Source organism: Primulina tabacum, chromosome 10 (genome assembly GCF_025594145.1).
Source record: "Primulina tabacum isolate GXHZ01 chromosome 10, ASM2559414v2, whole genome shotgun sequence".
Classification (NCBI taxonomy): domain Eukaryota; kingdom Viridiplantae; phylum Streptophyta; class Magnoliopsida; order Lamiales; family Gesneriaceae; genus Primulina; species Primulina tabacum.
In genome coordinates, this window is record NC_134559.1 from 30,052,658 (window position 1) to 30,077,407 (window position 24,750).

The following is a 24,750-nucleotide window of genomic DNA, read 5'->3' on the forward strand; positions in this document are numbered from 1 at the left end:
ATACCCACGCACCACTACTGGTCATGGGTCGTTAGGATGGTCCAGCATGGGCCAATGCACCGTCACTCATAGAATATCTCACCCCTGGTAAGTGGTTTCTTTCTCCTTCCCTAACACTTGAACCCAGGACCTCCAGACTTAAGTACCTAGATTCCTAAGTGTTGGTACCAGTTGAGAATTTAGTCTTTTTATATTATTTTAGCCCTTATGAACCATGACTCGACCCGCGTGAACCATTTTTCAATTTTCCCAAGTTTTAAAAACTCTAATGACCCAAAATCTTCGACCCCGAGCCATCTCTTGATTTTCACGAGTTACCCCCGAACCATGTTGATCCAAAACTTGACCAACATCCTAAAGTACCCTACTGGACCCATATATCCCACGGAAAACACCCCTAACCAAAAGAACGAGCCCCATACTCCTCTACCATAAGCTGGCCGAGAAATCCTTGTTGGACAAGGACTCTTGATCAAGCTTCCCTGCCCCTACCAACGAACCCAGCCACCGAACCAACCTGTTGTGCACTCCCTAAGGACCCTAAGGACTCGACCTGACCTAGCCCAGGCCCCCTGGACCACGCCCACCAGCCTGCAACAAGCCCAGAACCCTACACGCAATTCCCCTTGATTCTCGGGTGGGAGTCATAGCTTGCTAGGACTCCTTCCCAGCCCTTGAATGCGAGTCCTAGCATGGCTAGGAGTCTCTCCCTAACTCACCCACGACCTTGGTTAACCCGTGGAACCAGCCAACCAAGCCCTAGCCCCTGCAAAAATAAAACCGAACCCCTTTGCTCCATGACAGAAGGTTGCTGCACAGCTTGTGTTCTATTTCGTGTGTGGTGTTAAGGTGATTATCTAGGACTCTAAATCCCGTGTAAAATCATGCCTAAACATAACCTATATCATGGCAGCTCGTATATACATGTAAAGGACAAAAGTTTGAATCAAAATCATGCTTGGAATTTCATGGATTGCATAAAAACGAAAATAATTCAAAGTGTCACTTGTTTCCAAAAATTTTCATGCATAAAAATATAATATGATGTGATGATGGTTTGAAGGGAAGAATATGTGAGCCTATGCGTAATTTACGCACGAAAAACCATTGACGATGACGAAGAACGGAGCAAGAACCTTGGCTAAGACTTTCCCTTGGCAACGCTCGAAAGTTTGCCTCAATTTTTAAGAATGTGTGTGCCGTGTAATCTAGGTATTTTCAGAATTGTGGCCGTGTGCTTTTGAAATAATCGTAGGTTTATGGGAAAGGTTTACATATTATATACTTAATTAAATACTAACAAGGCTTTAGGCCTATTAAGCCCCTAATTAAGCCCATTAGTCTTTAATTAGAATTAAATAAAATGTTAGTAAAGTTTTGGTAAAAATAGTTTGGCAATTAAATAGCGGGGTTGCCAAAAAGTTCGTATTTTTTTATTGAAAAACCCACACCGATAAAATTTACGTCCCGACGTATAAAATCAACATGCAAGTATCGAAATTTAATGGACCAAAATGCAATATTTCGAAAGATTGGGGACCTAAGGGCAATTTACGAACGTTTAAGGGCTGAATCAAAATTTTCGAAATAATATAAGGATTTATTTGTTGTCCATCGCCACCCGCGCCACACGTACTCGAGGGATATAAGAATAAACATCCCACTCAATGTCGGGTGGGATCATACCAGCACTAATGCACCGGATACCATCAGAACTCGGAAGTTAAGCGTGCTTGGGCGAGAGCAGTACTAGGACGGGTGACCCCCTGGGAAATCATCGTGTTGCACCCTTTTTTGTGTTTTTCTATTTTTGATTACTTGTTGAGAGACGATTTTCGGCTCAAATCATCTGAATCTCGATCGGGACCAGATAAGACATGTGAAATCAACGTAGCTCGAGCACTGCCGGATTTGGACAAAATTGTAGCCTAATTTGATTGTAAACGGGCAAATGAACGAGACTGATTACTTGCAATGAGCTGGCGAGATTTTAGCCGAATTCCTTCTTTAAGACCCTCTAATTTGCGATTTTCCGCTTCTGTTAAGCTTTCGTTTTCTCGAGAAATCCGTTTAGGAAGTCCAAAATTCGATTTCGGTTCTATTTTATCGTATCCTAGGCATAATAATAGCTTTACATTCGTTATTTTCTTCTTCTTATTTTTTTTTCAATTTTCTGGGATCATTTAGCGATTTTTGTTGTCGTGAGCCGGTTCTGTGCGGAAGGGTATGACGCAGATTACTCCGGAGATGGTTAACTTATTAAAAACAATTATTTCAACAGTTTTAGCTATAATTTACGTAAACGATCGCGACACGAGGACTTTCCAGGGAGGTCACCCATCCTAGCTCTGGCATCGCGCCAGAACGGTTAACTTCTTGGTTCTGATTGGGCGAGAGCAGTGCCGCGTGTAACGTCCCGAAAATCGAAAAGTCCACGTAAACCACATGCATGCAAATTATTAAATTCTTTGGTATTTCATTAAATTATTTTAAAGCATAAAATGTATTTTTATTTTATTAAATTGTGTTTAATTATTTTTATGCATTTTATGCATAATTCATGCATGGTAGAATTTATTCCATATATTTTATAAGTTCATGCATTAAGGTTTTTAAGTTGCATTTCGCTCTTGAACGAGGATCAGAGACCGGAGAATTTTCAAGAAAATTATTTTTATTACACGATTAAGTTCTATTAATTAATACAAGATGTTTTAAAGGTGTTTTTCAAGAATTGAGATTTATTGGGTATTTTTATCTGCAGAATTTTATTTTTACCCGGTAAGCAAATTTTATCGAATCAGGGGACTTTTTGAGGGTTCGACTAATATTTTTAAAAAATTTTCATCACGAAATATTTTTCGGGAGTGTGTTTGGACTTAATGAGACTACTTTTAAGCTTGTTGGGCTTAAAATCCTTTTTAAATCTTTAATTAGAAACTTATGGCCTATTATATTTTAATTAACTACATAATAAATCTCTATGGACACACTACACCTAACATTACCCTCCCCAATCATCCGACACCCTCACTCCCATCTCAACATTTTCATAGAAATCCCAGCAGCTGAAAGCACGGCCATTTTCATTCAAGGCGTAATAAAATTCTCCGACATGATTTCCGACGCTCGTTCTTCGGTTTTCTTGCGAAATATTTTCACCAGGCACGCTCTATATCATTCTTCTGCATCATACACGTTTTATATACTGAGTTTGGTGTTCATGCATGAAAAGTTTCGATCCAAGCTTGTCTATGGAAGATCTTTGATTTTCTTGTGTTTATTGCATTCTTTTTGTTTCAAGTCTCACATTTTCTTGAATTGTGCAAGGAGGCTGCCGTTTTGTTGATGCTAAGGGACTGTTTAGAGCAGGTTAGTGGAGTCATGAGGCTGGTGTAAGGTTCGGTAGGTTTGGAGTGAAGGCCGAGATGTGTAGCGGCTTGGGGTTTCTCGTTTTCTTTGTCTAGATCGGTGGGTAGGTGAAGTCTGGTGGTGCAAGGGCGACTCTAGACCTTGAATAGACTCTGGTGGGTCTTAACCATGGTCTGGAAATGCACGAACGCTGCTGGTCTTGTCCTAGAAGCCGCAAGGGAAGAGTTGGACGAGTTGGGTTCGATTGGTGTTGTGGGGAGTGTAGCGATAGGGTGATCTACGCCTGATGCATGAGGCTAATCGCGTGGGTGCATTAGGTTCAGGGGAGCCCTATGGTTGTCTAGGAAAGGCTGAGACGTGCCTGGTTCCATCGGTGTTGGGCTAAGACGCGAGAATAGGGAGGTAGTGTAGTAGGGTAGGCGAAAGGGGAAGAGGCTGATTTCCAGCATCTTGTAATGCCTGATCGAATGGTTTAAGCGACGGGTCTGGATGTTTATAAGACCTTTTAAGTGTTTATTAGGTGTGGTAAAAAGTTGGGAAAAATACGGTTAAGTTTCGAGTCGATTCGGCTTAAAACCGGGACACCGGTCCAAGTTTTAAAACAATTCGGTTAAGTTATAAAATGAGCTCGATTTTACATCTAGGGATGCTTTTAAATATGTTTTTGGATATTTTAAGGAATTTGGTAAGCTTCGGATCAAAATAATGAGTTTTGGATTTAATCCGGGATTTAGTCGCAACACGAAACGTTAATTACAGAATTAATTGAAACGCTAGATTTAAGCTTAATTAAATTATGAAAAATTATATTTAAAGTCAAATAATTATAAGAAGTCTAAGTTTTTAATTTGGGAATTTTATGCTAAGGTTTGGTTTAATTCGGGATTAAAGCGCGTTAATATGTTATGTTTAAAAATTAATTTAAAATTCATCGATTTAAGCCAAATAAAAATATGGGAAAATTTTTGTAGGCTTAAATAATTATTTGGCACATGTTAGAGTCAATGGAATTAAGAAAATGTCATACGTCTAAGGGCAAAATGGTAATTTTTGGGTTTCCAGGGGCAAAATGGTCATTTTGCACCCGGGGTTAGATGTTGGTCCTGGCAGCGCCATGAGCACAAATTTACTATATTTTAAAGTTTTATGCATCATGATCACGATTTTTAAGATTTTATGAAAATATACGTTGCATGCTTGGTTTAAAGGAAAAATTACGTATATGCATGTTTTTATTAAGTGGTGAATATCATGATGTTTTTGAAGGATGGGAGTTGGTTGTGACTGACGATGTATATGTATACGATGATAGGATTGGAGATATCGTGAGGGAAAAGGCCCTAGAGGGAGCCCGTTTACGGGAGAAGGCCCAAGAGGGAGCCCGACGATCGTATTTCCATTGACATGATATGAGATATGATGAGCTGAGGCCAAGGCTCAGTGGACGGGTAATGCTGTCGCTGATGTCCCCGCCGCCGGGTACCACGGTTTTATAGATGGATCCATCGATAGAGCTGATACGAAAGTCACAACTAATGAACTGAATTCAGTTAAAAAGAAAATGTTTAAGTTTATGATGACATGATTTAATACGATATGATTTGATACGACATGTTTATATTCATGTTTTAAAGTTTATGAAAGGTATGTTGGCATTATGATTTTACAATACACGTTTATGTTATGCTTTTAAGTTCATGAAAGATATGTTGAGTATGATATTTTTCACTACTGTGTGCTATGTATATGTACTTGTTATTCCTGGTATAGGTGTGTTGATTCTTTAGACTCACTAGGCGTGTGTGATGCAGGTGAGCTAAATGTTGAGGAGACTATAGGTGCCGAACTCTGAGTAGGCAGACCTGGTGCGATGACACGACCCGAGGACCACATGTTTTCCGCATTACGATTTATGAGATTGAGAGGAAATGAATATTTTCACACGTTGATGATTTTAAGATTTTTATTATTTTATGTTTTCGTATGATTGTAGATGAGTTTGGTTATTTTTTTACAGTCAAATTATTACGATTATTTTAAATGTTATTTCGAAAATGCGAGCTTTTATTTAAAAAAAATGTCCCGTAGAATTTTAAAAATGAGTGAGACGTTACAGTTGGTATCAGAGCAAGGGCCATGTATAGGGTTGTGCCACCGCCAGTTTCTGCAGCTCAGTCTTCAAGCCTCAAGTCTGTAAGCTTTTATGATTTCAATGTTTTCAATGTTTTACTCATATCACCTGCATGTTAACATGATTTACGCTTGATGATGATTTATGGTATATGTTTAACTGCTTTTATGATTTAAGGATTTACTGTTTTAAAAACTAGATTAAATTGCATGTTGGTTACGTTTGGAATTGGACGTGTCTAAGAATTCGAATATTGGTCTTTAGGAGAAGTGGATAATGATTTGATTATACCGATTTTTAGGTTAGAAGTACTGATGTTCTACTCTTTGGGGTAATAAGTTAATCTTGAAAGTTATGAATGCTTTTGGGACTTGTAGAATTTCTAAGAAATTATTGATAGTTCGTGGTTGCTAGTTGAATTAATTTTTGATGAATCCATACAAGGATTAATGATTCGAAAACTACGACGATCTTTGTAAGTATAAAAACGTAGAATTTATTTAGGATGCATGCTCTACCTAATGAGACCTAAGGATTTAATTGAATTGATTGAGAATTTAAAGGACCTAATTGTAATAACCAATAATTGAGGACCTGAGTGCAACAATAAAATTCTAAGGGACTATTTCGAATTTACCAAACTTTGGGATTAAATTTTTAGTTTTGAGAATTTTAAGGTTTAATGAGGCCAAGTCGAAAATTTTATGGAAAAAAAATGCAAATTTCGAGGAGTTATAAAGCCAAAATTGTAATCTTTGACAATTTTAAGGACCAAATTGTAAATTTTGAAATTTTGAGGATTAAAATTCGAACTTTTGAGGAACACTTGGGTAAAATCAGTAATTTTCGAGGTTATGAGAATTGATCTTGGGTCTAATAAAGTTAAGATTATTGAATTTTATGTTACGAGAAACCTATAAAATGGGATTAGGAACGCCAAGAACTTATGGGTAATTTTTGGATTCTCGAGATTAAGAACAAATTCGGATAATATTCGAGGAAAGTAAGAACTAATTTTGAAATTTTTAAGAAATTTAGGGATTTGTTTAGCAGTAAGTGAGAATTGAATGGTTTAAATGATAAGACTTTTCGGTGATTTGAGCTTGAAGAGATAATTAGAACTTGGTTATAATCTGGGTTATAATGTAATAAGGAATGACAATCAAGGGCATTGTAGGATGATTCAATATTGGGCTTGAAAATCTAAATGTTAATGGAATAAGACAATGGAAAAAAATTAAGAATTTAGAATGATAACAATTTAAGGTAAAGTGATCATTTAGTCAAGTTACAAGATTAGACATTAAGTTAACTTATTTTTGAGGACTTAAGGTTTGATGTAGCATAAGTGTTAATCATGATCTTAAGAGTTAAAATTATATCTTTGTTGGAATTTAAATTTTTCTAGAAAGTTGGGTATGTTTGATGGTTAGGTTACTCGATAGATGCATGTAAGAATTGAGGTAGACACCTCGTCTTGAGGAATTTTTGGTAAGTTATTAAGAAACTTGAGAATAAGTGAATATGTGTGTTGGAATTATGTTATCTAATACTATTTGGGTCGCGTAAGCTTGAATTTTAAGTTTATGGAATACGTGTTCATACGGAAATTTTGGGTGAAAAATAATAATAATAATAATAAAAAAGAATTAGTTGTGTTCAACATAAGTTATCAATTAATGAATATTAAGATTTTTATCGAGTGAGAAATCTAAAAAGCTTGATATGGGGATTCTAGAACTCTATGGAGTATAAGTGAAGTTGATTTATTAGAGTTAGTCTAAGGCTCCCATGGGATGACTTAATAAGTTTTATACGCTAGTATGTATGAAGCATTGAGAATACGTAAGAATGCAACATTCATTTCAACGAGGAAAGTCCAAGGGCCTTAAGCCTCAACTAAATTGTAATTGGGAAGAAAATAGTTTAAGCATGTGATTGATGATAGAAGTGTTTTATTAATTAGGTAGAAGTTCGATAGTTTTATGGATTAACGCTACTCGAATTTAAAGATTTGCAACAATTTAATATTTGGGATGTACTTGTAAATAATTAAGTTACGTAAGTTTGGTGCTATAAGATAAAGATTCGATTCAAGGATCTTAGGCGAATATCATTATGGGTTTGAGATAAGGTTTAACTTTTAAGTGTATCACCGAAGATATAAGTCGATCAGTAAAATCTTGGTGTTAAGATTTCTTAAGTTGCATAAATGATAATGTAATAAGTTGATGAACATTACGGGTATAGTATAAGAAAAGTAAGACGCAATAAAATTCGAACTGCCATTTCTAATATTGGGAAGTTTGAGAAAAGTCGGAATTTGAGGCATGAGTAGAATAGAACTAAGTCGCAATAAGTCGTTCTAGGTTGCAATTCGCAAATAAGGATTTCAATAGGCAAAATAATTAGGATTGAGGAGACATAAGTACATCCTAAGATTTATTATTTTATCACAGTAGCGCAGCGGAAACGTGGAATATTGAGATTCTAGAATTAAGAGTCTAAACTTTGTGATTATCAAGGATAAGCGAATTTCGCGGACGAAATTCAATTTAAGGAGGGAAGATTGTAACGTCCCGAAAATCTGAAAGTCCACGTAAACCACATGCATGCAAATTATTAAATTCTTTGGTATTTCCTTAAATTCTTTTAAAGCATAAAATGTATTTTTATTTTATTAAATTGTGTTTAATTATTTTTATGCATTTTATGCATAATTCATGCATGGTAGAATTTATTCAATACATTTTATAAGTTCATGCATTAAGTTTTTAAGTTGCATTTCGCTCTCGAACGAGGATCAGAGACCGGAGAATTTTCAAGAAAAATATTTTTATTACACGATTAAGTTCTATTAATTAATATAAGATGTTTTAAAGGTATTTTTCAAGAATTGAGATTTATTTGGTATTTTTATCCGCAGAATTTTATTTTTACCCGGTAAGCAAATTTTATCGAATCGGGGGATTTTTTGAGGGTTCGGCTAATATTTTCAAAAACTTTACACCACGAAATATTTTTCGGGAGTGTGTTTGGACTTAATGAGACTACTTTTAAGCTTGTTGGGCTTAAAATCCTTTTTAAATCTTTAATTAACAACTTATGGCCTATTATATTTTAATTAACTACATAATAAATCCCTAAGGACCCACTACACCTAACATTACCCTCCCCAATCAACCGACACCCTCAATTCCCTCTCAACATTTTCATAGAAATCCCAGCAGCTGAAAGCACGGCCATTTCCATTCAAGGCGTAAGAAAATTCTCCGACTTGATTCCCGACGCTCGTTCTTCGGTTTTCTTGCGAAATATTTTCACCAGGCACGCTCTATATCATTCTTCTGCATCATACACGTTTTATATACTGAGTTTGGTGTTCATGCATGAAAAGTTTCGATCCAAGCTTGTCTATGGAAGATCTTTGATTTTCTTGTGTTTATTGCATTCTTTTTGTTTCAAGTCTCACATTTTCTTGAATTGTGCAAGGAGGCTGCCGTTTTGTTGATGCTAAGGGACTGTTTAGAGCAGGTTAGTGGAGTCATGAGGCTGGTGTAAGGTTCGGTAGGTTTGGAGTGAAGGCCGAGATGTGTAGCGGCTTGGGGTTTCTCGTTTTCTTTGTCTAGATCGGTGGGTAGGTGAAGTCTGGTGGTGCAAGGGCGACTCTAGACCTTGAATAGACTCTGGTGGGTCTGAACCATGGTCTGGAAATGAACGAACGCTGCTGGTCTTGTCCTAGAAGCCGCAAGGGAAGAGTTGGACGAGTTGGGTTCGATTAGTGTTGTGGGGAGTGTAGTGATAGGGTGATCTACGCCTGATGCATGAGGCTGATGGCGTGGGTGCAGTAGGTTCAGGGGAGCCCTATGGTGGTCTAGGAAAGGCTGAGACGTGCCTGGTTCCATCGGTGTTGGGCTAAGACGCGAGAATAGGGAGGTAGTGTAGTAGGGTAGGTGAAAGGGGAAGAGGCTGATTTCCAGCATCTTGTAAGGCCTGATCGAATGGTTTAAGCGACGGGTCTGGATGTTTATAAGGCCTTTTAAGTGTTTATTAGGTGTGGTAAAAAGTTGGGAAAAATACGGTTAAGTTTCGAGTCGATTCGGCTTAAAACCGGGACACCGGTCCAAGTTTTAAAAAAATTCGGTTAAGTTATAAAATGGGCTCGAGTTTACGTCTAGGGATGCTTTTAAATATGTTTTGGGATATTTTAAGGAATTTGGTAAGCTTTGGATCAAAATAATGAGTTTTGGATTTATCCGGGATTTAGTCGCAACACGAAAGCTTAATTACAGAATTAATTGAAACGCTAGATTTAAGCTTAATTAAATTATGAAAAATTATACTTAAAGTCAAATAATTCTAAGAAGTCTAAGTTTTTAATTTGGGAATTTTATGCTAAGGTTTGGTTTAATTCGGGATTAAAGCGCGTTAATATGTTATGTTTAAAAATTAATTTAAAATTCATCGATTTAAGCCAAATAAAAATATGGGAAAATTTTTGTAGGCTTAAATAATTATTTGGGACATGTTAGAGTCAATGGAATTAAGAAAATGTCATACGTCTAAGGGCAAAATGGTAATTTTTGGGTTTCCAGGGGCAAAATGGTCATTTTGCACCCGGGGTTAGATGTTGGTCCTGGCAGCGCCATGAGCACAAATTTACTATATTTTAAAGTTTTATGCATCATGATCACGATTTTTAAGATTTTATGAAAATATACGTTGCATGCTTGGTTTAAAGGAAAAATTACGTATATGCATGTTTTTATTAAGTGGTGAATATCATGATGTTTTTGAAGGATGGGAGTTGGTTGTGACTGATGATGTATATGTATACGATGATACGATTGGAGATATCGTGAGGGAAAAGGCCCTAGAGGGAGCCCGTTTACGGGAGAAGGCCCCAGAGGGAGCCCGACGATCGTATTTCCATTGACATGATATGAGATATGATGAGCTGAGGCCAAGGCTCAGTGGACGGGTAATGCTGTCTGATGTCCCCGCCGCCGGGTACCACGGTTTTATAGATGGATCCATCGATAGAGCTGATACGATAGAGCTGATACGAAAGTCACAACTAATGAACTGAATTCAGTTAAAAAGAAAATGTTTAAGTTTATGATGACATGATTTAATACGATATGATTTGATACGACATGTTTATATTCATGTTTTAAAGTTTATGAAAGGTATGTTGGCATTATGATTTTACAATACACGTTTATGTTATGCTTTTAAGTTCATGAAAGATATGTTGAGTATGATATTTTTCACTGTTGTGTGCTATGTATATGTACTTGTTATTCCTGGTATAGGTGTGTTGATTCTTTAGACTCACTAGGCGTGTGTGATGCAGGTGAGCTAAATGTTGAGGAGACTATAGGTGCCGAACTCTGAGTAGGCAGACCTGGTGCGATGACACGACCCGAGGACCACATGTTTTCCGCATTACGATTTATGAGATTGAGAGGAAATGAATATTTTCACACGTTGATGATTTTAAGATTTTTATTATTTTATGTTTTCGTATGATTGTAGATGAGTTTGGTTATTTTTTTACTGTCAAATTATTACGATTATTTTAAATGTTATTTCGAAAATGCGAGCTTTTATTTAAAAAAAATGTCCCAGTAGAATTTTAAAAATGAGTGAGACGTTACAGTTGGTATCAGAGCAAGGGCCATGTATAGGGTTGAGCCACCGCCAGTTTCTGCAGCTCAGTTTTCAAGCCTCAAGTCTGTAAGCTTTTATGATTTCAATGTTTTCAATGTTTCACTCATATCACCTGCATGTTAACATGATTTACGCTTTATGATGATTTATGGTATATGTTTAACTGCTTTTATGATTTAAGGATTTACTGTTTTAAAAACTAGATTAAATTGCATGTTGGTTACGTTTGGAATTGGACGTGTCTAAGAATTCGAATATTGGTCTTTAGGAGAAGTGGATAATGATTTGATTATACCGATTTTTAGGTTAGAAGTACTGATGTTCTACTCTTTGGGGTAATAAGTTAATCTTGAAAGTTATGAATGCTTTTGGGACTTGTAGAATTTCTAAGAAATTATTGATAGTTCGTGGTTGCTAGTTGAATTAATTTTTGATGAATCCATACAAGGATTAATGATTCGAAAACTACGACGATCTTTGTAAGTATAAAAACGTAGAATTTATTTAGGATGCATGCTCTACCTAATGGGACCTAAGGATTTAATTGAATTGATTGAGAATTTAAAGGACCTAATTGTAATAACCAATAATTGAGGACCTGAGGCAACAATAAAATTCTAAGGGACTATTTCGAATTTACCAAACTTTGGGATTAAATTTTTAGTTTTGAGAATTTTAAGGTTTAATGAGTCCAAGTCGAAAATTTTATGGAAAAAAAAATGCAAATTTCGAGGAGTTATAAGGCCAAAATTGTAATCTTTGACAATTTTAAGGACCAAATATTAAATTTTGAAATTTTGAGGATTAAAATTCGAAATTTTGAGGAACACTTGGGTAAAATCAGTAATTTTCGAGGTTATGAGAATTGATCTTAGGTCTAATAAAGTTAAGATTATTGAATTTTATGTTACGAGACACCTATAAAATGGGATTAGGAACGCCAAGAACTAATGGGTAATTTTTGGATTCTCGAGATTAAGAACAAATTCGGATAATATTCGAGGAAAGTAAGAACTAATTTTGAAATTTTTAAGAAATTTAGGGATTTGTTTAGCAGTAAGTGAGAATTGAATGGTTTAAATGATAAGACTTTTCGGTGATTTGAGCTTGAAGAGATATTAGAACTTGGTTATAATCTGGGTTATAATGTAATAAGGAATGACAATCAAGGGCATTGTAGGATGATTCAATATTGGGCTTGAAAATCTAAATGTTAATGGAATAAGACAATGGAAAAAAATTAAGAATTTAGAGTGATAACAATTTAAGGTAAAGTGATCATTTAGTCAAGTTACAAGATTAGACATTAAGTTAACTTATTTTTGAGGACTTAAGGTTTGATGTAGCATAAGTTTTAATCATGATCTTAAGAGTTAAAATTATATCTTTGTTGGAATTTAAATTTTTCTAGAAAGTTGGGTATGTTTGATGGTTAGGTTACTCGATAGATGCATGTAAGAATTGAGGTAGACACCTCGTCTTGAGGAATTTTTGGTAAGTTATTAAGAAACTTGAGAATAAGTGAATATGTGTGTTGGAATTATGTTATCTAATACTATTTGGGTCGCGTAAGCTTGAATTTTAAGTTTATGGAATACGTGTTCATACGGAAATTTTGGGTGAAAAATAATAATAATAATAATAAAAAAGAATTAGTTGTGTTCAACATAAGTTATCAATTAATGAATATTAAGATTTTATCGAGTGAGAAATCTAAAAAGCTTGATATGGGGATTCTAGAACTCTATGGAGTATAAGTGAAGTTGATTTATTAGAGTTAGTCTAAGGCTCCCATGGGATGACTTAATAAGTTTTATACGCTAGTATGTATGAAGCATTGAGAATACGTAAGAATGCAACATTCATTTCAACGAGGAAAGTCCAAGGGCCTTAAGCCTCAACTAAATTGTAATTGGGAAGAAAATAGTTTAAGCATGTGATTGATGATAGAAGTGTTTTATTAATTAGGTAGAAGTTCGATAGTTTTATGGATTAACGCTACTCGAATTTAAAGATTTGCAACAATTTAATATTTGGGATGTACTTGTAAATAATTAAGTTACGTAAGTTTGGTGCTATAAGATAAAGATTCGATTCAAGGATCTTAGGCGAATATCATTATGGGTTTGAGATAAGGTTTAACTTTTAAGTGTATCACCGAAGATATAAGTCGATCAGTAAAATCTTGGTGTTAAGATTTCTTAAGTTGCATAAATGATAATGTAATAAGTTGATGAACATTACGGGTATAGTATAAGAAAAGTAAGACGAAATAAAATTCGAACTGCCATTTCTAATATTGGGAAGTTTGAGAAAAGTCGGAATTTGAGGCATGAGTAGAATAGAACTAAGTCGCAATAAGTCGTTCTAGGTTGCAATTCGCAAATAAGGATTTCAATAGACAAAATAATTAGGATTGAGGAGACATAAGTACATCCTAAGATTTATTATTTTATCACAGTAGCGCAGCGGAAACGTGGAATATTGAGATTCTAGAATTAAGAGTCTAAACTTTGTGATTATCAAGGATAAGCGAATTTCGCGGACGAAATTCAATTTAAGGGGAGAAGATTGTAACGTCCCGAAAATCGAAAAGTCCACGTAAACCACATGCATGCAAATTATTAAATTCTTTGGTATTTCATTAAATTCTTTTAAAGCATAAAATTTATTTTTATTTTATTAAATTGTGTTTAATTATTTTTATGCATTTTATGCATAATTCATGCATGGTAGAATTTATTCCATACATTTTATAAGTTCATGCATTAAGGTTTTTAAGTTGCATTTCGCTCTCGAACGAGGATCAGAGACCGGAGAATTTTCAAGAAAAATATTTTTATTACACGATTAAGTTCTATTAATTAATATAAGATGTTTTAAAGGTATTTTTCAAGAATTGAGATTTATTTGGTATTTTTATCCGCAGAATTTATTTTTACCCGGTAAGCAAATTTTATCGAATCGGGGGATTTTTTGAGGGTTCGGCTAATATTTTCAAAAACTTTACACCACGAAATATTTTTCGGGAGTGTGTTTGGACTTAATGAGACTACTTTTAAGCTTGTTGGGCTTAAAATCCTTTTTAAATCTTTAATTAACAACTTATGGCCTATTATATTTTAATTAACTACATAATAAATCCCTAAGGACCCACTACACCTAACATTACCCTCCCCAATCAGCCGACACCCTCAATCCCATCTCAACATTTTCATAGAAATCCCAGCAGCTAAAAGCACGGCCATTTCCATTCAAGGCGTAAGAAAATTCTCCGACTTGATTCCCGACGTTCGTTCTTCGGTTTTCTTGCGAAATATTTTCACCAGGCACGCTCTATATCATTCTTCTGCATCATACACGTTTTATATACTGAGTTTGGTGTTCATGCATGAAAAGTTTCGATCCAAGCTTGTCTATGGAAGATCTTTGATTTTCTTGTGTTTATTGCATTCTTTTTGTTTCAAGTCTCACATTTTCTTGAATTGTGCAAGGAGGCTGCCGTTTTTTTGATGCTAAGGGACTGTTTAGAGCAGGTTAGTGGAGTCATGAGGCTGGTGTAAGGTTCGGTAGGTTTGGAGTGAAGGCCGAGATGTGTAGCGGCTTGGGGTTTCTCGTTTTCTTTGTCTAGATCGGTGGGTAGGTGAAGTTTGGTGGTGCAAGGGCGACTCTAGACCTTGAATAGACTCTGGTGGGTCTTAACCATGGTCTGGAAATGCACGAACGCTGCTGGTCTTGTCCTAGAAGCCGCAAGGGAAGAGTTGGACGAGTTGGGTTCGATTGGTGTTGTGGGGAGTGTAGCGATAGGGTGATCTACGCCTGATGCATGAGGCTGATGGCGTGGGTGCAGTAGGTTCAGGGGAGCCCTATGGTGGTCTAGGAAAGGCTGATACGTGCCTGGTTCCATCGGTGTTGGGCTAAGACGCGAGAATAGGGAGGTAGTGTAGTAGGGTAGGCGAAAGGGGAAGAGGCTGATTTCCAGCATCTTGTAAGGCCTGATCGAATGGTTTAAGCGACGGGTCTGGATGTTTATAAGGCCTTTTAAGTGTTTATTAGGTGTGGTAAAAAGTTGGGAAAAATACGGTTAAGTTTCGAGTCGATTCGGCTTAAAACCGGGACACCGGTCCAAGTTTTAAAACAATTCGGTTAAGTTATAAAATGGGCTCGAGTTTACGTCTAGGGATGCTTTTAAATATGTTTTGGGATATTTTAAGGAATTTGGTAAGCTTCGGATCAAAATAATGAGTTTTGGATTTAATCCGGGATTTAGTCGCAACATGAAACGTTAATTACAGAATTAATTGAAACGCTAGATTTAAGCTTAATTAAATTATGAAAAATTATATTTAAAGTCAAATAATTATAAGAAGTCTAAGTTTTTAATTTGGGAATTTTATGCTAAGGTTTGGTTTAATTCGGGATTAAAGCGCGTTAATATGTTATGTTTAAAAATTAATTTAAAATTCATCGATTTAAGCCAAATAAAAATATGGGAAAATTTTTGTAGGCTTAAATAATTATTTGGGACATGTTAGAGTCAATGGAATTAAGAAAATGTCATACGTCTAAGGGCAAAATGGTAATTTTTGGGTTTCCAGGGGCAAAATGGTCATTTTGCACCCGGGGTTAGATGTTGGTCCTGGCAGCGCCATGAGCACAAATTTACTATATTTTAAAGTTTTATGCATCATGATCACGATTTTTAAGATTTTATGAAAATATACGTTGCATGCTTGGTTTAAAGGAAAAATTACGTATATGCATGTTTTTATTAAGTAATGAATATCATGATGTTTTTGAAGGATGGGAGTTAGTTGTGACTGACGATGTATATGTATACGATGATACGATTGGAGATATCGTGAGGGAAAAGGCCCTAGAGGGAGCCCGTTTACGGGAGAAGGCCCCAGAGGGAGCCCGACGATCGTATTTCCATTGACATGATATGAGATATGATGAGCTGAGGCCAAGGCTCAGTGGACGGGTAATGCTCTGATGTCCCCGCCGCCGGGTACCACGGTTTTATAGATGGATCCAGATAAGACATGTGAAAACAACGTAGCTCAGACACTGCCGGATTTGGACAAAATTGAAACCTAATTTAATTGAAACGGGCAAACGAACGTGACTCATTACTCCGCAATGAGCTGGCGAGATTTTAGCCGAATTCCTTCTCTAAGACCCTCTAATTTGCGATTTTCCGCTTCTGTTAAGCTTCCGTTTCCTCGAAAAATCCGCTTAGGAAGTCCGAAATTCGATTCCGGTTCTATTTTATCGTATTCAGGCATAATAATAGCTTTACATTTGCTATTTGCTTCTTCTTATTTTTTTCTATTTTCTGGGAACATTTTGCGATTTTTGTTGTCTTGAGCAGGTTTCGTGCGGAAGGGTATGACGCATATTACTCCGGAGATGGTTAACGCGTTAAAAACAATTATTTCAACTGCTTTATCCATAATTTACGTATACGGTCGTGACACGAGGACTTCCCAGGGAGGTCACCCATCCTAGCTCTGCCATTGCGCCAGAACGCTTAACTTCATGGTTCTGATTGGGCGAGAGCAGTGCCGCGTGTTGTCCATCGCCGCCTCCTCCACACGTAATCGAGGGATATAAGAATAAAAATCCCACTCAATGTCGGGTGCGATCATACCTGCACTAATGCACCGGATCCCATCAAAACTCCGAAGTTAAGTGTGCTTTGCCGATAGCAGCACTAGGATGGGTGATCCCCTGGGAAGTCCTCGTGTTGCACCCCTTTACGTGTTTTTCTATTTTTGATTACTTGTTGACAGACGATTTTCGGCTCAAATAATCTGAATCTCGATCAGGATTAGATAAGACATGTGAAATCAACGTAGCTCAAGCACTACCGGATTTGGACCAAATTGTAGCCTAATTTGATTGTAAACGGGCAAACGAACGAGACTCATTACTCCACAAGAAGCTGGCGAAATTTTAGCCGAATTCCTTCTCTAGGACCCTCTAATTTGCGATTTTTCGCTTTTGTTAAGCTTTCGTTTCCTCGAGAAATCCGCTTAGGAAGTTCGAAATTCGATTTCGGTTCCATTTTATTGTATCTCAGGCATAATAATAGCTTTACATTCACTATTTTCTTCTTCTTATTTTTTTTTCTCTTTTTTGGGAACATTTAGCAATTTTTTTTGTCGTGAGCCGGTTCTGTGCAGAATGGTATAACGCAAATTACTCTGGAGACGGTTAACTCATTAAAAACAATTATTTCGATTGTTTTAGCCATAATTTACGTAAACGGGTCGCGACACGTGGGCTGCCAGGGAGGTCACCCATCCTCGCTCTGCCATCGCGCCAGAACGCTTAACTTCATGGTTCTGATTAGGCGAGAGTAAAGCCGCGTGTTTTCCATCACCGCCCGCTCCACACGTACTCGAGGGATATAAGAATAAACATCCCACTCAATGTCGGGTGTGATCATACCTGCACTTATGCACCGGATCCCATCAAAACTCCGAAGTTAAGCGTGCTTGGTCAAGAGCACAACTAGGATGGGTGACCCCCTTCGGCTCAAATCATCTGAATCTCGATCGGGACCAGATAAGACATGTGAAAACAACGTAGCTCGGACACTGCCGGATTTGGACAAAATTGCAGGCTAATTTGATTGTAAACAGGCAAACGAACGAGACTCATTACTCCGCAATGAGCTGGCGAGATTTTAGCCGAATTCTTTCCCTAAGACACTCTAATTTGCGATTTTTCGTTTCTTTTAAGCTTCTGTTTCCTCGAGAAATCCGTTTAGGAAGTCCGAAATTCGATTCCGGTTCCATTTTATCGTATCCCATGTATAATAATAGCTTTACATTCGCTATTTTCTTCTTCTTTTTTTTTTTCTATTTTCTGTGAACATTTAGCGATTTTTGTTGTCGTGAGCCGGTTCGGTGCAGAAGGGTATGACGCAGATGACTCCGGAGACGGTTAACTCATTAAAAACAATTATTTCGACTGTTTTAGCTATAATTACGTAAACGGTCGCGACACAAGGACTTCCAAGGGAGGTCACCCATCCTAGCTCTGTCATCGCGCCAGAACGCTTAAATTCATGGTTCTGATTGGGCGAGAGCAGTGCCGCGTCTTGTCCATCGCCGCCCGCTCCACACGTACTCGAGGGATATAAGAATAAACATCCCACTCAATGTCGGGTGCGATCATACCGGCACTAATGCACCGGATCTCATCAGAACTACGAAGTTAAGCTTGCTTGGGTGAGAGCAGTACTAGGATCGGTGACCCCCTGGGAAGTCCTCGTGTTGCACCCCTTTTCGTGTTTTTCTATTTTTGATTACTTGTTGACAGACGATTTTCGGCTCAAATCATCTGAATCACGATCGGGATCAGATAAGACATGTGAAATCAACGTAGCTTGGGCACTGCCGGATTTGGAAAAAATTGAAGCCTAATTTGATTGTAAACGGGAAAACGAACGAGACTCATTACACCGCAATGAGCTGGCGAGATTTTAGCCGAATTCCTTCTCTAAGACCCTCTAATTTGCGTTTTTTCGCTTTTGTTCTGCTTCCGTTTCTTCTAGAAATCTGCTTACGAAGTCTGAAATTCGATTTTGGTTCCATTTATCGTATCCCAGGCATAATAATAGCTTTACATTCGCTATTTTCTTCTTCTTATTTTCTTTTCTATTTTCTGGGAACATTTAGCGATTTTGTTGTCTTGAGCAGGTTTCGTGCGGAAGGGTATGACGCATATTTCTCCGGAGACGGTTAACTGGTTAAAAACAATTATTTCAACTGTTTATCCATAATTTACGTAAACGGTCGTGACACGATGACTTCCTAGGGAGGTCACCCATCCTAGCTCTGCCATAGCGCCAGAAACGCTTAACTTCATGGTTCTGATTGGGCGAGAGTAGTGCCGCGTGTTGTCCATTGCCGCCCGCGCCACACTTACTCGAGGGATATAAGAATAAACATCCCACTCAATGTCGTGAGCGATCATACCAGCACTAATGCACTGGATCCCATCAGAACTCTTAAGTTAAGCGTGCTTGGGCGAGAGCAGTATTAGGATGGGTGTCCCCCTGGGAAGTCCTCGTGTTACACCCTTTTTCGTGTTTTTCTATTTTTGATTACTTGTTGACAGACAATTTTCGGCTCAAATCATCTGAATCTTGATCGAGACCAGATAAGAAATGTGAAATCAACGTAGCTCGGACACTGCCGTATTTGGACAAAATTGTAGCCTAATTTGATTGTTAACGGTCAAACGAACGAGACTCATTACTCCGCAATGAGCTGGCGAGATTTTAGCCGAATTCCTTTTCTAAGACTCTCTAATTTGTGATTTTCCGCTTCTGTTAAGCTTCTGTTTCCTCAAGAAATCCGCTTAGGAAGTTCTAAATTCGATTGCGATTCCATTTTATCGTATCCCAGGCATAATAATAGCTTTACATTCGTTATTTCCTTCTTCTTATTTTTTTTCTATTTTCTGGGAACATTAGCGATTTTTGTCGTCGTGAGCCGGTTCTGTGCGGAAGGGTATGACGCATATTACTGCGGTGACGGTTAACTCATTAAAAACAATTATTTTGACTGTTTTATCCATAATTTACGTAAACGGTCACGGCACGAGGACTTCCAAGGGAGGTCACCCATCCTAGCTCTGCCATCGCGCCAGAACGCTTAACTTCATGGTTCTGATTGGGCGAGAGCAGTGCCTCGTGTAATGCACCGGATCCCATCAAAACTCCAAAGTTAAGCGTGCTTCGGCGAGACCAGTACTAGGATGGGCGACCCCCTAGGAAGTCCTCGTGTTGCACCTCTTTTCGTGTTTTTCTATTTTTGATTACTTGTTGACAAAAGATTTTTGGCTCAAATCATCTTAATCTCGATAGGGACCAGATAAGACATGTGAAATCAACGTAGCTCGGGTACTGCCGGATTTGGACAAAATTTTAGGCTAATTTGATTGTAAACAGGCAAACGAACAAGACTCTTACTCCGCAATGAGCTGGCGAGATTTTAGCCGAATTCCTTCTCTAAGACCCTCTAATTTGCGATTTTCCGCTTCTGTTAAACTTTCGTTTCCTCTAGAAATCCGCTTAGGAAGTCCGAAATTCGATTCCGGTTCCATTTTATCGTATCCGAGGCATAATAATAGCTTTACATTCGCTATTTTCTTCTTTTTATTTTTTTTCTATTTTCTGGGAACATTTAGCGATTTTTGTTGTCGTGAGCCGGTTCTGTGCGGAAGGGTATGACGTAGATTACTCCGGAGATGGTTAACTCATTAAAAACAATTATTTCGACTGTTTTATACATAATTTACTTAAACGGTCGCGACACGAGGACTGCCCAGGGAGATCACCTATCCTAGCTCTGCCATCGCGCCAGAACGCTTAACTTCATGGTTTTGATTGGGCGAGAGCAGTGCCGCGTGTTGTCCATCGCCGCCCGCTCCACACGTACTCGAGGGATATAAGAATAAACATCCCACTCAATTTCGGGAGCGATCATGCCAGCACTAATGCATCGGATCCCATCAGAACTCCGAAGTTAAGCGTGCTTGGACGAGACCAGTACTAGGATGGGCGAACCCCCTGGAAATTCCTCGGGTTGCACCGATTTTCGTGTTTTTTTCTATTTTTGATTACTTGTTGACAGACGATTTTTGGCTCAAATCATCTGAATCTCGATCGGGACCAGATAAGACATGTGGAATCAACATAGCTTGGGCACTGCCGGATTTGGACAAAATTGTAGGCTAATTTGATTGTAAACGGGCAAACGAACGAGACTCTTACTCCGCAATGAGCTGGTGAGATTTTAGCCGAATTCCTTCTCTAAGACCCTCTAATTTGCGATTTTCCGCTTTTGTTAAGTTTCCGTTTCCTCGAGAAATCCGTTTAGGAAGTCCGAAATTCGATTCCGGTTATATTTTATCGTATCCAAAGCATAATAATAGACTTACATTCGCTATTTTCTTCTTATTATTTTTTTTCTATTTTCTGGGAACATTTAGCGATTTTTGTTTTCGTGAGACGGTTCTATGCGGAAGGGTATGATGCAGATACTCGGGAGATAGTTAACTCATTAAAAACAATTAAAAACAATTATTTCGACTGTTTTAGATATAATTTACGTAAAATGTCACGACACGAGGACTTTTCAGAGAGGTCACCCATCCTAGCTCTGCCATCGCACCAGAATGCTTAATTAATGTTCTGATTGGGCGAGAGCAGTGCGCGTGTTGTCCATCGCCGCTCGCGCACCACGTACTCTAGGGATATAAGAAAAAACATCCCACTCCAATGTCGTGTACGATCATACCAGCACAAATGCACCGAATTCCCATCAGAACTCCGAAGATAATCGTGCTTGGCGAGAACAGTACTAGGATGGGTGACCCCGTGGGAAGTCTCGTGTTGCACCCCTTTTCGTTGTTTTTCTATTTTGATTACTTGCTGACAGACGATTTTCGGCTCAAATCATCTGAATAACGATCGGGACCAGATAAGGACATGTGAAATCAACGTAGCTCGGGCACTGCCGGATTCGGACAAAATTGTAGCCTAATTGATTGTAAACGGGCAAACGAACGAGACTCATTATTCCGCAAATAGCTGGCGAGATTTTAGCCGAATTCCTTCTCTAAGATCCTCTAATTTGCGATTTTCCTCTTCTGTTAAGCTTCTGTTTTCTCTGAGAAATCCGCTTAGGAAGTCCGAAATTAGATTCCGGTTCCATTTTATCGTATCCCAGTCATAATAATAGCTTTCCATTCACTATTTTCTTCTTCTTATTTTTTTTTTCTATTTTATGGGAACATTTAGCGATTTTTGTTGTCGTGAGCCGGTCTGTGCGGAAGGGTTATGACGCAGATTACTCGGAGACGGTTAACTCATTAAAAACAATTATTTCTACAGTTTTAGCTATAATTTACGTAAACGATCGCGACAGGAAGACTTCCGAGGGAGGTCACCCATACTAGCTCTGCCATCGCTCCAGAACGAGTAATTTCATGGTTCTGATTGTGCGAGAGCAGTGCCGCGTGTTGTCTATTGCCGCTCGCCGCCACACGTACTCGGGGGATATAAGAATAAACATCTCACTCAATGTAAGGAGCGATCATACCAGCACTAATGCACCGGATCCCATCAGAACTCCGATGTTAAGCGTCATTGGTTGAGACCAGTACTAGGATGGGTGACCCCATGGGACCTCGTGTAGCACCCCTTTTCGTGTTTTTCTATTTTTGATTATTTATTGACAGACGATTTTCGGCTCAAATCATCTGAATCTCGATCGGGACCAGATAAGACATGTGAAATAAACGTAGCTCGGGCACTGCCGGATTTGGACAAAATTTTAGGCTAATTTGATTGTAAACGGCCAAATGAACGACACTCATTACTCCGCAATGAGATGGCGAGATTTTAGCCGAATTCCTTCTCTAAGACCATCTAATTTGCGATTTTTCGCTACTGTTAAGCTTCTGTTTCTCTTGACGCAGATTACTCCGGAGACGGTTAACTCATTAAAAACAATTATTTCGACTGTTTTAGCTATAATTTACGTAAACGGTCGCGACAGGAGGACTTCCCAGAGAGGTCAACCATCCTAGCTCTGCCATCGCGCCAGAACGCTTAAATTCATGGTTCTGATTTGGCGAGAGCGGTGCCGCGTGTTGTCCATCGCCGCCGCTCCACACGTACTCGAGGAAAATAAGAATAAACATACCACTCAATGTCGGGTGCGATCATACCAGCACTAATGCACCGGATCCCATCAAAACTCTGAAGTTAAGCGTGCTTGGGTGAGACCAGTACTAGGAAGGGTGACCCCCTGGGAAGTCCTCGTGTTGCACTCCTTTTCGTGTTTTTCTATTTTTGATTACTTGTTGACAGACAATTTTCAGCTCAAATCATCTGAATTTCGATCGGGACCAGATAAGACATGTGAAATCAACGTAGATTGGGCACAGCCGGATTTGAAAAAAATTGTAGCCTAATTTGATTGTAAACGGGCAAACGAACGAGACTCATTCTCCGCAATGAGCTGTCGAGATTTTAGCCGAATTTCTTCTCCAAGACCCTCTAATTTGCGATTTTCCGCTTCTGTTTCCTCGAGAGGAAGTTCTAAATTCGATTCCGGTTCCATTTCATCGTATCCCAGGCATAATAATTGCTTTACATTCGCAATTTTTTTCTACTTAAATTTTTTCTATTTACTGGGAACATTTAGCGATTTTATTGTCTTGAGGGTTCTGTGGGGAAGGGTATGACGCAGATTACTCCGGAGGCGGTTAACTCATTAAAAACAATTATTTCGATTGTTTTATCCATAATTTAAGTAAACGGTCGCGACACGAGGACTTCCCAGGGAGGTCACCCATCCTAGCTTTGCCATAGCGCCAGAACACTTAACTTCATGGTTCTGATTAGGCGAGAGCAGTGCCGCGTGTTCTCCATCTCCACCGCTCCACACGTTCTCGAAGGATATAAGAATAAAATCCCACTCAATTTCGGGTGCGATCATACCAGTACTTATGCACCGGATCCATCAGAACTCCGAAGTTAAACGTGCTTGGGCAAGAGCAGTACTAGGATGGGTGACCCCCTGGAAGTCCTCGTGTTGCACCCCTTTTCGTGTTTTTCTATTTATGATTACTTGTTGACAGACGATTTTTGGCTCAAATCATCTGAATCTCGATCGGAACCAGATAAGACATGTGAAATCAACGTAGTTCGGGCACTGCCGGATTTGGACAAAATTTTATTTTAATTTGATTGTAAACGGGCAAACGAACGAGACTCATTACTCCGCAATGAGCTTGCGAGATTTTAGCCGAATTCCTTCTGTAAGACCCACTAATTTGCGATTTTCGCTTCTGTTAAGCTTCCGTTTCCTCGAGAAATCCTCTTAGGAAGTCCGAAATTCGATTCCGGTTCCATTTTATCGTATCCGAGGCATAATAATAGCTTTACATTCGCTATTTTTTCTTATTATTTTTTTTCAATTTTCGGAACATTTAGCGTTTTTTGTAAACGTGAGCCGGTTCTGTGCGGAATGGTATGACGCAGATTACTCCGGAGATGGTTAACTCATTAAAAACAATTTTTCGATTGTTTTAGCCATAATTTACGTAAACGGTCGCGACACGAGGACTTCCCAGGGAGGTCACCATCCTAGCTCTGCCATCGCGCCAGAACGCTTAACTTCTGGTTTGATTGGGCGAAAGCAGTGCCGCGTGTTGTCCATCATCATCCGCTCCACACGTACTCGAGGGATAAGAATAAAACATACCACTCAATGTCGGGTGCGATCATACCAGCACTAATGCATCGGATCCCATCAGAACTCCGAAGCGAAGCGTGCTTGGGCGAGGGCAGTATTAGGAGGTGACCCCCGGGGAAATCCTCGTGTTGCACCCCTTTTTCGTGTTTTTCTATTTTTGATTAATTAGTAACAGACGATTTTTGGCTCAAATCTTCTGAATCTAGATCGGATCAGATAAGAGATTTGAAATCAAAGTAGCTCGGGCACTGCCGGATTTGGACAAAATTGTAGCTAATTTGATTGTAA

General features: G+C 38.4%; 6 non-coding genes and 4 pseudogenes across 6 annotated transcripts; all 10 read left to right on the forward strand.

Annotated features, from left to right (window-relative positions):
• Window positions 1–1,672: 1,672 nt before the first annotated feature.
• LOC142509263 (5S ribosomal RNA) lies at window positions 1,673–1,791 on the forward strand. The gene has a single exon (XR_012807446.1). It is a non-coding gene; the product is annotated as a 5S ribosomal RNA (ribosomal RNA).
• A 15,024-nt stretch (window positions 1,792–16,815) lies between these two features.
• On the forward strand, window positions 16,816–16,934 carry LOC142511671 (5S ribosomal RNA; annotated as a pseudogene).
• Window positions 16,935–18,352: 1,418 nt separating this feature from the next.
• On the forward strand, window positions 18,353–18,471 carry LOC142508945 (5S ribosomal RNA). Its single transcript, XR_012807141.1, has one exon. It is a non-coding gene; the product is annotated as a 5S ribosomal RNA (ribosomal RNA).
• Window positions 18,472–19,153: 682 nt separating this feature from the next.
• LOC142508139 (5S ribosomal RNA) lies at window positions 19,154–19,272 on the forward strand. The gene has a single exon (XR_012806367.1). It is a non-coding gene; the product is annotated as a 5S ribosomal RNA (ribosomal RNA).
• Window positions 19,273–20,670: 1,398 nt separating this feature from the next.
• LOC142512084 (5S ribosomal RNA) lies at window positions 20,671–20,790 on the forward strand (annotated as a pseudogene).
• Window positions 20,791–21,481: 691 nt separating this feature from the next.
• LOC142512497 (5S ribosomal RNA) lies at window positions 21,482–21,599 on the forward strand (annotated as a pseudogene).
• A 686-nt stretch (window positions 21,600–22,285) lies between these two features.
• LOC142512707 (5S ribosomal RNA) lies at window positions 22,286–22,403 on the forward strand (annotated as a pseudogene).
• A 513-nt stretch (window positions 22,404–22,916) lies between these two features.
• On the forward strand, window positions 22,917–23,035 carry LOC142517142 (5S ribosomal RNA). Its single transcript, XR_012812901.1, has one exon. It is a non-coding gene; the product is annotated as a 5S ribosomal RNA (ribosomal RNA).
• Window positions 23,036–23,691: 656 nt separating this feature from the next.
• LOC142508834 (5S ribosomal RNA) lies at window positions 23,692–23,808 on the forward strand. Its single transcript, XR_012807036.1, has one exon. It is a non-coding gene; the product is annotated as a 5S ribosomal RNA (ribosomal RNA).
• A 674-nt stretch (window positions 23,809–24,482) lies between these two features.
• Window positions 24,483–24,599, forward strand: LOC142508222 (5S ribosomal RNA). Its single transcript, XR_012806447.1, has one exon. It is a non-coding gene; the product is annotated as a 5S ribosomal RNA (ribosomal RNA).
• Window positions 24,600–24,750: the final 151 nt, after the last annotated feature.